Raw genomic sequence first — 16,698 nt, 5'->3', positions numbered from 1 at the left:
ATTTTAATAATGACATATTCCCAATTTCCCCAAAGCTGGAACAGTAACACACACACAAATATAAATATACATATACACATATATATGTACATATATACACATATACATATACAGTTTTGACTTCTACTTATTAGTCTTGTGACCTAAAAAAATGTACGCTTGCTTCCTTAGCCTCAATTTCTTAATAGAGTTCCCATTTTCTTATTTTATTCATTAATTCAATTTATACCTATATTACAATGAAAAGTACAGCCACATTTCATACTTTCATGATTATTTACTGTCCACATCTAGGGGTTGGTTGTGATCTTTCTCAGAGAAGCTGGATAAACACTTCCTTTGTGTTCTCACTGCATCTTGCTCCAAACAAAACTAACTCACCAGTATCTCTATGGAAGGAGCTGGTTCATACCTAGTACCCTAACTTTTACAGCTGCCACCTAAGGTTTGGGTCCCCGTATTACAAAGCTCTGATAGCCAACAGAGCTTTCATTCATGAGACCACTGTGGGTATAGCAAACAGAGCAGCAGTTTTTAAACAGGAGCAGAGGAGCACCCTCCCTGTAGTGATAAACAAAGATCAGAGTAGAAATAAATGAATTTAAAACTAAAAGGACAATAGAAAAGATCAGTGAAACTAACAGTTTTTTGAAAATATAAACTTGACAAGTCTTATGCTAGATTAACTAATAAAACAAGAGAGTGATCCAAATAAAATCAGAAATGGAAGAGGAGACATTATAACTAATAACACAGAAATACTTACAATCATATCAAAGTACTATAAACAGTTATACACCAACAAATTCGATAACTCAGAATAAAGATATAAATTCCTAAAACTATTCCTAACAAGACTGAATCATGAAGAAATAGAAAATCTCATCATATGAATTATGAATAAGCTAATTGAATCAGAACTCAAAAACTTCCAAATAAAGAAAAGTCCAAGAGCAGATGGCTTCATTGATGAATTCTTCCAAACATTTAAAGAGGAATTTGCCAGTTCTTCTCAAACTCTTCAAAAAATTGAAGAGGAGGAAATGCTTCGACCTCATTTTACAAGGCCAGTATTACTGTCATTCCAAAGTCAGAGAAGGACAATACATACAAAAGAAAATTTCAGGCCAATATCCCTAATGAAGAAATACTCAACAAAATATTAACAAACCATATTCGACAGCACAATGAAGGGATCATGTGATATGATGAAGTGGGACTTATTCAAGGAATGTAAAGATGGTTCAACATCAACAAATCAGTAAGTATGATAAACCACATTAACAAAGTGAAGAATAAAAATCCTATAATCATCTCAGTAGATGGAGAAAAGGCATTTGACAAAATTCAACATCTTTTCATGATAAAGCTTTTCAACCACAGAAATAAATAAATTTATTAATTGACTCATCTATCTGTCAAAAATTTTTCTCAGCAAACTGTGTACAGAAAGAAAGTAGATCAACATATTAAAGGCATAATATGACAAATCCACAGCTAAAATCATAGTCAGTGGTAAAAAACTGAAAACTTTTCTTCTAAGATCAGGAACAAGACAAGGATGCCCATTCTTGACATTTTTATTCAACATAGTACTAAAAGTTTTAAGCACAGCAAGTAGTCAAGAAGAAAAGATATAAAAGACATCAAAACCAAAAAGAAATAGACATGTCTTTTTGTAGATGTCAATTATATAGAGAAGTCCTTAAAAACTCCACAAAAAAGTGTTAGAACTAATAGAGAATTCAGTAAAGTTGCAGTATATAAAAATCAATAAACCAAAATCACTTGTATTTTTATACACTAACAATGAACTATCATAAAGAGAAAATAAGAAAAAGTTCCACTTAGCATCAAAAAAGAATAATAGACATAGGAGTAAATTTAATCATTGAGGTGACAGAACTGTAGACAGAAAAGTATAAAATATTGATGAAAGAAATTGAAAAAGACAAAAATAAATGGAAAGACATTCTGTGTTCACAAATTGGAAGTATTAATATTGATAAAATGTCAGTATTCCCCAAAGTGATCTACAGATTCAATGCAGTGAATATCAAAATTCTAGTGGCATTTTAAACAAATTTGAAAAAAAGTCTTAAAATTCATGTAGGTCCACAAAAGACCTCAAATAGCCAAAGTACTTGGCCTAAAAGCACATATATAGATCGATGGAACAGAAGAGAACCCAAAAATAAATCCATGCCTATATGTTCAATTAATTTTCAACAAAGGAGTCAAAAGAATACAATATGGAAAAGACAGGCTCTTTAACAAATCGTGTTTGGAAAACAGCTATGTATAAAACAATCAGACTGGATCCCAGTCTTACACCGTACACAAAAGTCCACTCAAAATGGTTTGAAGACTTGAACCTATGACCCACAACCATAATTTTCTAGAAGAAAATATAGGGGTAACCCTCTTGACAGTGGTCTTAGCAGTTATTTTTGGATTTGACAATGAAAACAAAGGCAACAAAATAAGCAAGTGGAACTATATCAAATTGAAACGTTTCTGTACATCAAAGGTAACCATCAACACAAAGAAAAGGCAACTAATGGAATGGGGGAAAACATTTGCAAACCACATGTCTGATAAGAGGTTATTATCCAAAATATACAAGTAACTTCATAGGAAATAAATAACCCAGTTAAAAATAGGCAAAGAACCTGAATAAACATTTTTCCAAGTAACACATACAAATGGACAACATGTACATTAAAAGTTGCTAGATGTCTCTAATCGTCATGAAAAAGCATATCAAAACCACAGTGAGATAGCACTTCCCACTTGTTAGGTTGTCTATTATTAAAAAGACAAGAGTGCTGGCAAGAATGTAGAGAAAAGAACCTCTTGAGCACTGTTGATGGGAATGTAAACTGGTATAGCCACTTTGGAAAGCAGCATTGGCATTTCCTAAAGAAATTAAAAATAGAACTACCATATGATCCAGTAATCTCAGTTCTGGGAATATATCCAGAGGAAATAAAAATAGGACATCAAAGATATATCTGCACTCCCATGTTTATTGCAGCATTACATCATTATTCACAATAGCCAATCTCAAGAAACAGCCTAAGTGTCCATCAGTGGATCAGTGGATAAGAATATATGATATATCACATATATATCTTGTATATATGTGAATATATATATATATACACACACATATTCCATATATTATTAAGCCTTAAAAAGAAGGAAATCCTGCCATTTGTGATGATATAGATGAACCTAGAAGGCATTATGCTAAGTGAAATATGATAAACAGGTAAAGGCAAATACTTTCATGGTATTACTTATACATGGAACCAAAAAAAGTCAGACTCCTATGAACAGTGGAATGGTGGTTGACAGTTCTGGAAGATATGAGAAATAGGTAGAGGCTGTTAAAAGGGTACAAACTTTCAGCTGTAAGATGAATAAGGTCTGACAATCTAACGTATAACCTTATGACTGTAGTTAATAATACTGTATTGTATAATTGAAACTTGCTATGTGAATAGAACTTAGTGTTCTCACATAAAAAAAGGAGGCAAATACATGAAGTGATGGATGTGTTTATTAACTTGGTGGTGGGGATCCTTTCACAGTGCATACATAAATCATCATGTTGAACACTAAGTATCTTAAAATTTTATTTGTCATTTGTAACACAGTAAAGCTGGAAAAAAATATTATATATTGTCAATTTGTTATCACAGTCACTGTCACATAGGAATACCTCATGGTTTTACTTAATAATTAACTCCTTTTAACAAAATAGTATAAGCAGAAGCTTCAAAGTTTACAGTTTTTTTAAAGACTCTATAAAACATGTTATATTAAATGTTAAAAATATGTTTGAAACTGGTAAGGGTCAGAGCATATGTTTTTAAAAACTCCAATGGAAATCTCTCTTTCTTATAAGAAAAGAATAATTCTGCAATGTTAAGGATATGAATTATTTATTGGGATTAAACCTTGAAATTAAATAAATAAACATGAATAGGAAGCTGGAGATGAATCAATTATATACATAATTAAGCAAGTAAAAAAATAATTTTAGATTACTTTTTCCTATTAATTTTATTTTACTTGATTTTTTAAAATATTCAATAATAACCCAGTTTAATATCTCAACTTTTTGTATTTTTCTTTTTATAGTCAAATCATTTTCCATAAAACCACTTATTCCTATAAAACAGGTTACCATGTGTTGTGGGATAGAGTCAGTTGTCTTATCTGAGTGGCTTACTGAGTACCAGCATTAGCAGGGAATTGATGTTTTATTTTCAACCAGAAGACAGTATTGTACAGGGAACATAAGAAGAATACTTATAGAGGGACAAATCAGAGGTAAAGCTATGTAGCAGTAGTATTCAAGACAAAAGACACAAGTGCTGGGTACATGGACCAATTCGAAGTTGAGGTTATAAAATAACAAAAAGATTAAAGTAATTTCTGTAGAGCACGCAAAGAATACAGCTTAAGCTCAAATATTTAAAAGGTGCATATTGTAGTTTCTCAATTTTTAAAAATATTTAGAACAGTTTTGCTATGATAATTTATGTATATATAGTCCTGAGTAGCAGTAGGAATAAAATGATCCTTGTGGATACTGCTGTTTATGTAATTCCGTCTGAATATTCACATAAACTAGAAACAGTCTATTTGATGATCTGTGAAAAGGACATGTAAAGCAGGGGTAAAGGACTTGAGCCAGATGGACTGGTTAACAATAGACCAGTTTACAAATTGCCAAGGAAATAAAAGCAAGAGGTAGGAAACCACAGCCTTGACAAGAACATTTCCCCTGACCTGATAGAAGCAGAGATAACTATGATTCCACATTTCTTTTTTCTTTTTTTTTTTTTTTTTTTTTTTTTGCGGTATGCAATCCTCTCACTGTTGTGGCCTCTCCCATTGTGGAGCACAGACTCTGGACGCGCAGACTCAATGGCATGGCTCATGGTCCTAGCTGCTCCACGGCATGTGGGATCTTCCCAGACTGGGGCACGAACCCGTGTCCCCTGCATTGGCAGGCAGACTCTCAACTGCTGTGCCACCAGGGAAGCCCTGATTCTACGTTTCTAACAAACATAATCATTGTGTTCACTATAAGACGCAATTGTTCTTAGCCATGTGGAACCAAAATTAATTTCTAAATTATGAACCAACAGATTGTAACAAGCTTCCCTATCATTTAGGAGAAAGACCCAGATAATTGAGTTTATTGTTACAATGTTTAGGGAAAATGTTTAAGGAATATAAATTTTGCATTTTATAATGGAATGGCAGGTTTTAATGATCATGATTTTTCAAGAGTAAAGGGAAAACAGGGATGATAATGTCAGCATCATGGTGGCATAAGACTATCTTCATTTTGTTCCCCCCTCAACAACAAAAATTCAGTATCCTTCCATGAACAAAAGTGCCTTTGAGGAAGCCATGTGATCAGTACACCAAGGGACCAGGAGAAGTCTTGTCTTCCCATGGTTCAGGTAATAGGTAGACAGACCTTGGTCCTGGCTGTGGAAACTGTAGTGGCCTCTGAAACAGTTATGGGCCTTTTCAGCTGCAGTCCAGGAGCCACTGGAAAACACTGTCTTAGATAATTACCCATGGATGAGGGAGCCTTTGAGGATGTCTAGGTTTCCAAATAAGTGCCAGTACCCTGGCCAAAATAAAGTATGAGTTAGATGCATTAGAGTGGGTGAGAGAAACAGATGGATTTACCAACATTATCCCTCCCACAAGACAGTACAACTTAGGGCCATGAGAGATCCTCCTTAGCATGTGATTTCTCTCAAAGGGAAAAGGAAGAGCATGTGAGTGAGCACCCAGCTTCTCCAGTTGTGTGGGACACTGCCAAAGGGGCTCATTTCTCTGTTGATCCATTAAGAGTATTGAATCATGAGCATCATGAGTGGGGTCAGGAAGAGGCTAGGGGAGCAGCAGATAAGACTCTCAGAGGGTATTAAACATGTGGATACTACTATGTTGTGAACTCCATCAAGAAGTCTGCGCACAAACCACTAGGAATGCTTTACCTGCAGATCACTGCAACCGGCCTAGTGCTCCATATGCCTTGCCCACATACACCCCCACCCTCTGACTGGCTCCCTGTGCACACACCAGACTGTGGAAGTGAGAACAAACTTTGACCCATGGCTAGTGAGCATGAGCAGAAAACTGTCCCAAACCTATAGGCCAGGGAAAGACCAAAGACTTGAGCATTAGTATCATATTTGGGAACAAAAGAGATACTGTCAGCACTCAGCATGATATATAGCAGCATCCAGAGAAGTCATAAAAACTTGAGAATTCTTCAACAAGAAGGAGCGAGAATTGTGGAGCAGGTGTACCTACAGAAGGTCTGAGATAGCCTCAGAATATCTACTAGGGCTGATGGAAGGTATCTGCTACTTCAGATGCAAAAACAGCATTAGAAAAATCTGGTTCATGTGAAAATTCAACATGATACCACTAAAGGGTTATAATAATCTTCCAGTAACTGAACCAAAGACATGGAGATCTTCAGTTTACCCAATAAAGAATTCAAAACAGCTGTTTTAAGGAAAATCAGTGAACTACAAGAAAACAGAAAGACAATTCAGCAAAGTCAGGAAAACAGTACATGAATGGAACGAGAAGTTTAAGAAAGAGAAGTCATAATAAAAAGAACTAACAGAAATTGTGGAGCTGAAGAATACAGTGATGAAGGGAGAAATAGACAACACTAGAATAATAGTAGGGAACTTCAATATCCCACTTTCAACAATGGATAGATTATCCAGACTTAAAATCAATAAGGAAATGTTGGAAATGAGCTAGACTAAATGGACCTAACAGATACATACAGGAAATTCCATCTGACAGCAGCATAATACACGTTCTTCTCAAGTGCACTCAGAATATTCTGTAGAATAGATCTTAGGACAGTAGGTCACAAAACAACTCTAAGCAAATTTAAGAAGATTGAAATCATACCAAGTATCTTTACCAATAACAGTGTTATGAAACTAGAAAGCAAAATAGGTGGAAGGCTGGAATATTTAAAATTATGAAAATTAAACAACACACACCTGAAGAAAAAATGGGTTAAAGAAAACAAAGGGAAATCAAAAATTATCTTGAAACAAATGAAAATGGAAACGTAACATACCAACACCTATGGGATGCTGCAAAAGCAGCATTTTTAGAACAAGAAGTTTTTTTTTTGTTTGTTTGTTTTTTTTTTCTTTTTTTAAATTTTTTTTTTAGAACAAGAAGTTTTATGGTGATAAATTCCTATATAACAAAGGAAAAAAGATCTCAGACTAAAACAGCCTAACTTTATACCTCAAGGAACTAGAAAAAGAGAAACAAATTAAGCCCAAAATTAGCAGAAAAGGGAAATAACAAAGATCAGAGCAGAAATAAATGAAATAGATATCAGAAATGATCAACAGTTTTGAAAAGATAAACAAAATTGACAAACCTTCAAGAAAAACAGAAGACTCAAATAAATATGAAAGAGTAGACATTACAAATGATACCACAGAAATACAAAGGATCATAAGAGACTACTAAGAACAGTTATATGCCAACAGTTTGGATAACCTAAAATAATGCATAAGTTCCTAGAAACATAGAACCTACCAAGATTGAATAATAAAGGAATAGAAAATCTGAATAGACCAGTAACTAGTAGGGAGATTGAATCAGTAATCAAAATTATATCAACAAAGAAAATCCCAGGGCCAGATGGTTCTCTGGTGAATTCTACCAAACAAATAAAGAAAAACTAATGCCAGTCTTTCTCAAACTCTTCCAAAAAATTGAAGAGCACTTACAAATTCATTTTATGAGACCAGAATTATGTTGACACCAAAGCTAGATAATGACACAGAGAAAAATGAAAACTGTAGACCAATATTCAGATGAATATAGATGCATCAATAAAACTTCTCAACACGGTATTAACAAACCAAATTCAAAAGCACATTGAAAGGATCATACACCATAATAAAGCAGGATTTAACCCTGGCATTCAAGGGTTGTTCAACATACAAAATCAATAAATGTTACACACTGCTTTCCTAGGATATAAGATAAAAAATCATGATTATCTCAGTATATTCAGAGAAAGCATTTGACAAAATACAATATTGTTTCATGATAAAAATCAAAAATTTGGTATAGAAGGAACATGTCTCAACATAATAAGGCCATGTATGACAAACCCACAGCTAACATCATACTCAGTGATGAAAGAAAGCTTTTCCTTATTCACTGTGCTACTGGAAGTCCTAGCCAGAGTAATCAGGTAAGAAAAAGAAATAAGAGGCACCTAAATCAGAAATTAAGAAACAAAATTGTCTTCGTTTGTAGATGGCATGATTTTATATATTTAAAATCCTAAAGGCTCCATTAAAAAAAACTGTTAAAAGTAATCAAGAAATTCAGTAAAGTTGTCAATACAAAATCAGCCAACAGTCACTTGTGTTTTGATACACTAACAATGAGCTATATGAAAAATAAATAAATAAAATAATCCAATTTGCAATAGAATCAAAAACAGTAAAATTCTTAGGAATACATTTTTAACCAAGTAGGTGAAAGAACTGTACACTTAAAACCAAGATTTAATGAAAGAAATTGAGGAAGGCACAAATAAATTGAAAGATATTCCATGTTTATGGATTGGTAGAATAGTATTAAACTATTCACACTACCCAAAGCTATCAATGAATTCAGTGTAATCCCTGTGAAAATTCTAACAGCTTTTTCACAGAAATAGAAAAAAATAACCCTAAAATTTGTATGGAACCATGAAAGGTTTTGAATATCCAAAACAATCTTAAGAAAGAAAACAAAGCTAGAAGCATCACATTTATGATTTCAAACTATGCTACAAAGCTATAGTAATCAAAACAGTATGGACTATTATTAAAAATAGACACATAGATCAGTGGAACAGAATTGAGAGCCCAGAAATAAATGCTCCCATTTACAGTCAACTATTACTTCACTAGGGAGCTAAGAATACTCAGTGGAAAATGATAGTCTCTTCAAAAAGTTGTGTTTGGAAAACTGGATAACTACATGGAGAATAATGAAATTGGACTCTTACCTTATACAACTCACATAAATTAACTCAAAATGGATTAAAGACTTAAACATAAGGCCTGAAAACATAAAACTCCTAGAAGAAAACATAAAACTCTTAGAAGAAAACATAGGGAAATAGTTCCTTGACATTGGTCTTGGCAAAGATTTTTGGAAATCAGTTTTATGATTTGCAAATATTTTTAAGCTTAAGCAACAAACCCAAAAAGTAATAAGTCAAACTACATCAAACTAAAAAGCTTTTGCACAGCAGAAGAAAAAAAGCAACAAAATAAAAGTCAACTGAAGAATGGAAGAAAATATTTGCAAATTATACATCTGATAAGGGGTTAACATTCAAAATGTATTAAAAAAACTCAACTCACTAGGAAAAATTACAAACAGTCCAATTTTAAAAATGAGCATAGGAACCGAATGGACATTTTTCTAAATAAGACATGCAGAGGGCCAACAGGTGCATGAAAAGATGCTCAACATCAGTAATCATCAGGGAAATTCAAATCACAACCACAAAACTTCAAAATTTGTGATGTTGTCTATTATGAAAGAGACAAGAGATAATGAATGCTGGCAAGGATGTGGAGGGGGAAATCTTTGTGCACTATTATGGGAATGTAAATTGGTACAGCTACTATTGAAAACAGCATGGGGTTTCCTCAAAATATAAAAATAGAACTACCATATGTTTTACCAAACCTACTTTGGATATATACCTAAAGGAAATGAAAACAGGATCTCAAATAGATAGCTACACTCCCATGTTCATTGAAGCATTAATAGTCAAGATATGGAAACAACCTAAATATCCATTAACAGATAAATGGATAGAGAAGATGGGTATAAATACACAATGGAATATTATTCAGCCATGAGAAAGAAAACCATCCTGCTGTTTGCATCAACATGGGTGGACCTTGAAGGCATTATGCTCAGTGAAATAGGTTGGACAGATAAAGACAAATACCATATGATATCACTTATATGTGGTACCTGAAAAAGCTGAAATTGTAGAAATGGAAACTAGAATGTTGGTTTTTAGGGGCTTAGGGTTTAGAGTAATGGGGAGATGTTGGCTAAAGAATATAAACATCTAGTTATGAGATGAATAAGTTCTGGTGATTTAATATACGCCATGGTGATTATATGTAATAAGACTGTATTATGAACCTGAAAGTTACTAAGAGACTTATATGTTCCTACCACACACACACACACACACACACAATGGTAATTATGTGATGAGATGGAGGTGTAAGCTAACAGTATGGTAGTAGTCATTTTGCAATACATAAGGTATCAAATCAACACTTTGTACACAAATTTAAGCAGTGTTACAGGTCAATTATATCTCAATAAATCTGGAAAAATGTATAATAAATATGATGCTTATCAATAAAAAGAAAAAGTGAAAGAACAGGAAAGTTTCTAGAAAAAGAAAATTTCATTAAAATTTTTTTTATTGGAATGAGTTGATTTACAATGTTGTGTTAGTTTCTGCTGTAGAGCAAAGTGAATCAGTTATATATATATATACATATATCAATTCTTTTTCTTTTTAGATTCTTTTCCCATATAGGTCATTACAGAGTATTGAGTACAGTTCCCTGTTCGATACAGTAGATGCTTATTAATTATCTATTTTATACATAGTAGTGTGTATATGTCAATTCCAATCTTGCAATTTATCCCCCTGCCTCCCCTTACCCTCTGGCAACCATAAGTTTGTTTTCTATATCTGTAACTCTATTTCTGTATTGTAGATGAGTTCATTTGTACCCTTTTTTTAGATTCCACATGTCAGCAATATCATATGATATTTGTCTTTCTCTGTCTGACTTACTTCACTCAGTATGAGAATCTGTATGTCCATCCATGTTGCTGCAAATGGCATTGTTTCATTCTTTTTTATGGCTGAATAATATTCCATGGTATATATGTACCACATCTTCTTTATCCATTCCTCTGTTGATGGACATTTAGCTTGCTTCCCTGTCCTAGCTATTGTAAATAGTGCTACAGTGAACATTTTGGTGCATGTATATTTTTGAATTATGGTTTCTCCAGATATATGCCCAGGAGTGGGAATGCTGGATCATATGGTAGCTCTATTTTTAGTTTTTTAAGGAACTTCCATACTGTTCTCCATAGTGGCTGTACCAATTTACATTCCCACCAACAGTGTAGGAGGATTCCCTTTTTCCCACACCCTCTTCAGGATTTATTGTTTGTAGATTTTTCTGATGATGGCCATTCTGACCAGTGTAAGGTGATATCTCATTTTAGTTTTGATTTGCATTTTTTAAATAATTAGTGATGTTGAGCATCTTTCCATGTGCTTTTTGGCCATCCATATGTCTTCTTTGGAGAAATGTTTATTTAGATCTTCCACCCATTTTTCAATTGGGTTATTTATTTTTTTGATACTGAGCTGCATGAGCTGTTTGTAAATTTTGGAGATTAATCCCCTGTTGGTTGCTTCAAGTGCAAATACTTTCTCCTGTTCTGAGGGTTGTCTTTTCATTTAGTTTATGGTTTCCTTTGCTGTGCAAAAGTTTTTAAGTTTAATTAGGCCCCATTTGTTTATTTTTGTTTTTATTTTCATTACTCTAGGAGTTGTATTAAAAAAGAGCTTGCTGCAATTTATGTCAAGGAGTGTTCTGCCTATGTTTTTCTCTAAGAGTTTTACAGTACCCAGCCTTACATTTATTGATAGGTCTTTAATTCATTTTGAGTTTATCTTTGTGTGTGGTGTTAGAGAATGTTCTAATTTCATTCTTTTACATGTAGCTGTCCACTTTTCCCAGCACCACTTATTGAAGAGACTGTCTTTTCTCCATTGTATATTCTTGCCTCCTTTGTCATAGATTAATTAACCATAGGTGTGTGGGTTTACCTCTGGACTTTCTAGCCTGTTTCATTGATACATACTTCTGTTTTTGCACCAGTACCATACTGTCTTGATTACTGTAGCTTTGTATTGTAGTCTGAAGTCAGGAAGCCTGATTCCTGCAGCTCCATTTTTCTTTCTCAAGATTGCTTTGGCTATTCATGGTCTTTTGTGTTTCCATACAAATTGTAAAATTTTTGGTTCTAATTCTGTGAAAAATGCAGTTGGCAATTTGATAGGGATTGCATTGAATCTGTAGATTGCTTTGGGAAGTGTAGTCATTTTCAGAGTATTTATTTTTCCAATCCCAAAACATGGTATATCTCTCCATCTGTTTGTGTCATCTTTGATTTCTTTCATTAGTGTTTTATAGTTTTCTGAGCACAGGTTTTTTGCCTCCTTAGGTAGGTTTATTACTAGGTATTTTATTCTTTTTGATGAAGTGGTAAATGGGATTGTTGCCTTAATTTCTCTTTCTGAACTTTTGTTGTTAGTGTATAGGGATGCAAGAGATTTCTGTGCATTAATTTTGTATCCTGCAACTTTACTGAATTCATTGATGAGCTCTAGTAGTTTTCTCATTGCATCTTTAGGATTTTCTATGTATAGTATGTCATCTGCAAACTGACAGTTTTACTTCTTCTTTTCCAATTGGGATGTCTTTTATTTATTTTTCTTCTCTGATTGCTGTGGCTAAAACTTCCAAAACTATGTTGAAGAATAGTGGTGAGAGTGGACATCCTTGTTTTGTTCCTTAGAGGAAATTCTTTCAGGTTTTTATCATTGAGAATGATGTTTGCTGTGGGTTTGTCATATATGGCCTTCATTATTTTGTGGTAGATTCCCTCTGTGCCCACTTTCTGGAGAGTTTTTATCATAAATGGGTGCTGAATTTTGTTAAAAGCATTATCTGCATCTATTGAGATGATCATATGATTTTTATTCTTCAATTTGTTAATATCGTGTATCACATTGATTGATTTGCCTATATTGAAGAATTCTTGCATCCCTGAGATAAATCCCACTTGATTATGGTGTGTGACCCTTTTAATGTGTTGTTGGATTTGGTTTGATAGTGTTTTGTTGAGGATTTTTGGGTCTATGTACATCAGTGATAGTGGCCTGTAATTTTCTTTTTTTTGTGTTACCTTTGTCTGGTTTTGGTATCAGGATGATGGTGGCCTCATAGAATGAGCTTGGAAGTGTTCCTTCCTCTGCAGTTTTTTGGAAGAGTTTCAGAAGGAAGAGTTTCTTCTCTAAATGTTTGATAGAATTTGCCTTTGAAGCCATGTGGTCCTGGACTTTTGTTTGTTGGAAGATTTTTAATCGCAGTTTCGATTTTGGTACTTGTGACTTGTCTGTTCATATTTTCTCTTTCTTCCTGGTTAAGTCTTGCAAGTTTGTACCTCTTTAAGAATTTGTCCACTTCTTCTAGGCTGTCCATTTTACTAGTGTATGTATGCTTGTAGTAGTCTCTTATGATCCTTTGTATATCTGTGATGTCCATTCTAACTTCTCCTTTTTCATTTCTAATTTTCTTGATTTGAAGCCTTTCCCTTTTTTCTTCATGAGTCTGGCTAAATGTTTATCAATTTCATTTATCTTCTCAAAGAACCAGCTGTTAGTTTCATTAATCTTCACTATTGTTTTGTTCATCTCTATTTTATTTATTTCTGCCCTGATCTTTATCATTTCTTTTCTTCTACTAACTTTGGGTTTTGTTTGTTTTTCTTTCTCTAATTGCTTTAGGTGTAAGGTTAGGTTTTTTATTTGAGATTTTTCTTGTTTCTTGAGGTAGGATTTTATTGCTATAAAACCTCCCTCTTAGAACTGCTTTTGCTGTATCCCATAGGTTTTGGGTTGTCATGTTTTCATTGTCATTTGTCTCTAGGAATTTTTTGATTTCCTCTTTGATTTCTTTAGTGATCCATTGGTTATTTAGTAATGTATTGTTTAGCCTCCATGTGTTTGTGTTTTTTAGTTTTTTCCTGTAATTGATTTTTTAATCTCGTAGCTTTGTGGTTGGAAAAAGTGCTTGATATGATTTCAGTTTTCTTAAATTTACTGAGGTTTTATTTATGTCCCAGTATGTGATCTATCGTTGAGAAAGTTCTGTGTACACTTGAGAAGAAAGCATATTCCACTGCTTTCAGATGGAATGTCCTATAAATATCAATTAAGTACATCTGGTCTAATGTGTCATTTAAGGCTTGTGTTTCCTTACTAATTTTCTGTCTGAATGATCTTTCCATTGATTTAAGTGGCATGTTAAACTCCCCCACTATTGTGTTACTGTTGATTTCCCTTTTTATTACTGTTAGCATTTGCCTTATGTATTGAGGTGCTCCTATGTTGGTGCATATATATTTACAATTGTTATATCTTCTTCTTGGATTGATCCCTTGATCATTATGTAGTGTCCTTCCTTGTCTCTTATAACAGTCTTTATTTTAAAGTCTATTTCGTCTGATATGAGTATTGCTACTCCAGATTTCTTTTGATTTCCATTTGCATGGAATATCTTTTTCCAACCCCTCATTTTCAGTCTCTATGTGTCCCTAGGTTTGAATTGGATCTCTTGTAGACAGCATATATATGGGTCTTGTCTTTGTATACATTCAGACAATCTGTGTCTTTTGGTTGGAGCATTTAATCCATTTACATTTAAGGTAATTATCGATATGTGTTTCTATTGCCATTTTCTTAATTGTTTTGGGTTTATTTTGTAGGTCTTTTTTCTTCCCTTCCTTTTTGTTCTCTTCTCTTGTGTTTTGATGACCATCTTTAGTGTTGTGTGGGTTGCTTTTTCTTTTCTGTGTGTGTATCTACTGTTTTTTGGTTTGCATTTCCCATGAGTTTTTGATAAAGCAGTCTATATATACACAAGGTTGTTTTAAGTTTCTGGTCTCTTAATATCAAATACAATTCCCATTTCCTGCATTTGTACTCTCCTCTTCTTATGGTTGCTGGTTTCAATATCATGTTTGTGTATGAATGATTTCTTGCTTTTACTGTATGTTTGTCTTTAACAGTAAGTTTTCCCATTTGTGATTTTCTTGTTTCTAATTGTGGCCTCTCTTCCCCCCCGCCTCACCTAGAGAAGTTCCTTTAGCATTTGCTGTAAAGCTGGTTTGGTGGTGCTGAATTCTCTGAGCTTTTGCTTGTCTGTAATGCTTTTCATTTCTCCATTGAATGTGAATGAGAGCCTTGCTAGGTGGAGTATTTCTGGTTGTAGGTATTTCCTTTTCATCCCTTTAAACATATCCTGCCACTCCCTTCTGGCCTGCAGAAGTTCTGCTGAAAAATAGCTGATAACCTTACGGGGATTCCCTTGTATGTTATTTGTTGTTTTTCCTTTCCTGCTTGTAATATTTTTTCTTTGTATTTATTTTTTGTTCGTTTGATTAATACATGTCTCGGCATATTTCTCCTTGGGTTTTTCCTGTATGGGACTCTCTGAACTTTCTGGACTTGGGTGACTATTTCCTTTTACATGTTAGGGAAGCTTTCAACTATAATTCCTTCAAATATTTTTTCAGGCCCTTTCTCTCTCTCTTCTCCTTCTAGGACTCCTATAATGCGAATGTTGGTGAGTTTAATGTTGTCCTAGAGGTCTCTGAGACTGTCCTTATTTCTTTTCATTCTTTTTTCTTTATTCTGTTCCATGGCAGTGATTTCCACCATTCTGTTTTCCAGCTCACTTATCTGTTCTTCTGCCTCAGTTATTCTGCTGTTGATTCCTTCTAGTGTATTTTTCATTTCAGTTATTATACTGTTCATCATTGTTTGTTCTTCAGTTCTTCTAGGTCCTTGTTAAACATTTCTTACATATTCTGGAACCACACCTCCATTCTTTTTCCAAGGTCTTGGATCGTGTTTACTGTCATTACTGTGAATTCTTTTTCAGGTAGATTGCCTATCTCCTCTTCATTTAATTGTTCTTATAGGATTTTATCTTGCTCCTTCATCTGCAACTTATTTCTCTGTTTTTCATTTTGTCTAACTTACTGTTTTTTGTGGTCTCCCTTCTGTAGGCTGAGGGATCATAGTTCCTCTTGCTTCTGGTGTCTGCCCCCTGGTGGGTGAGTTTGGTCCAGAGGTTTGTTCTTTTATCCCCTTGATAGGTGGTTTGACTGGTGGTTTGGTGACCAAAGCCTGCCCTGGATATTGAGCAGGGCCTTCCCTTTGCTCTCTGGTTGTCACTGCCCTGTCTGGGACAGGGTCTGCTCCCTACTTGTTGGAGTAGAGGTCCCCAGATCTTTTCTTAGCTGTGTTTCTGAGCTGTGGTGCAGGGTAGGTGGGAATGGAGCACTTCCACTGGTGGAGAAGCCACTGAGTATTCCTCCTCTGGAGCTGTTACTTTTGAATGTTCTCTTTTTGTTCCCTTTCACCATCATGCAGGCTCACATAGTACACTGTTGTTGGCACTGCTTTTGGTCCCATCTTAACTGTGGGTATGCTGGCACTTGGCCCTGGTGACTCTCAGGCGTTATTTTCACCAGGCCACCAGCACAGATCCACTGAAGTCAGGTCCCAGGTCTGCAGTAGTTGTATCTCTGGACCTGCTCTGGGAGCTATGGAGGCAGCTCAGACTCTCCCTGTCCCAACCCCCATGTGTACATGATCACAAAGCTCACAGCTGCTAAAGTCAGACCCATCTCAGCTGCAGGTGCACTTGTAGTCTGTTCAGATGTTCTGAAGCCATCAGTGGATGT

This window comes from Mesoplodon bidens, assembly GCF_964165515.1.
Source record: "Mesoplodon bidens genome assembly, chromosome: 4".
Lineage (NCBI taxonomy): Eukaryota > Metazoa > Chordata > Mammalia > Artiodactyla > Ziphiidae > Mesoplodon > Mesoplodon bidens.
The sequence above is the reverse complement of the archived record's forward strand: the minus strand, read 5'-3'. Positions refer to the sequence as shown.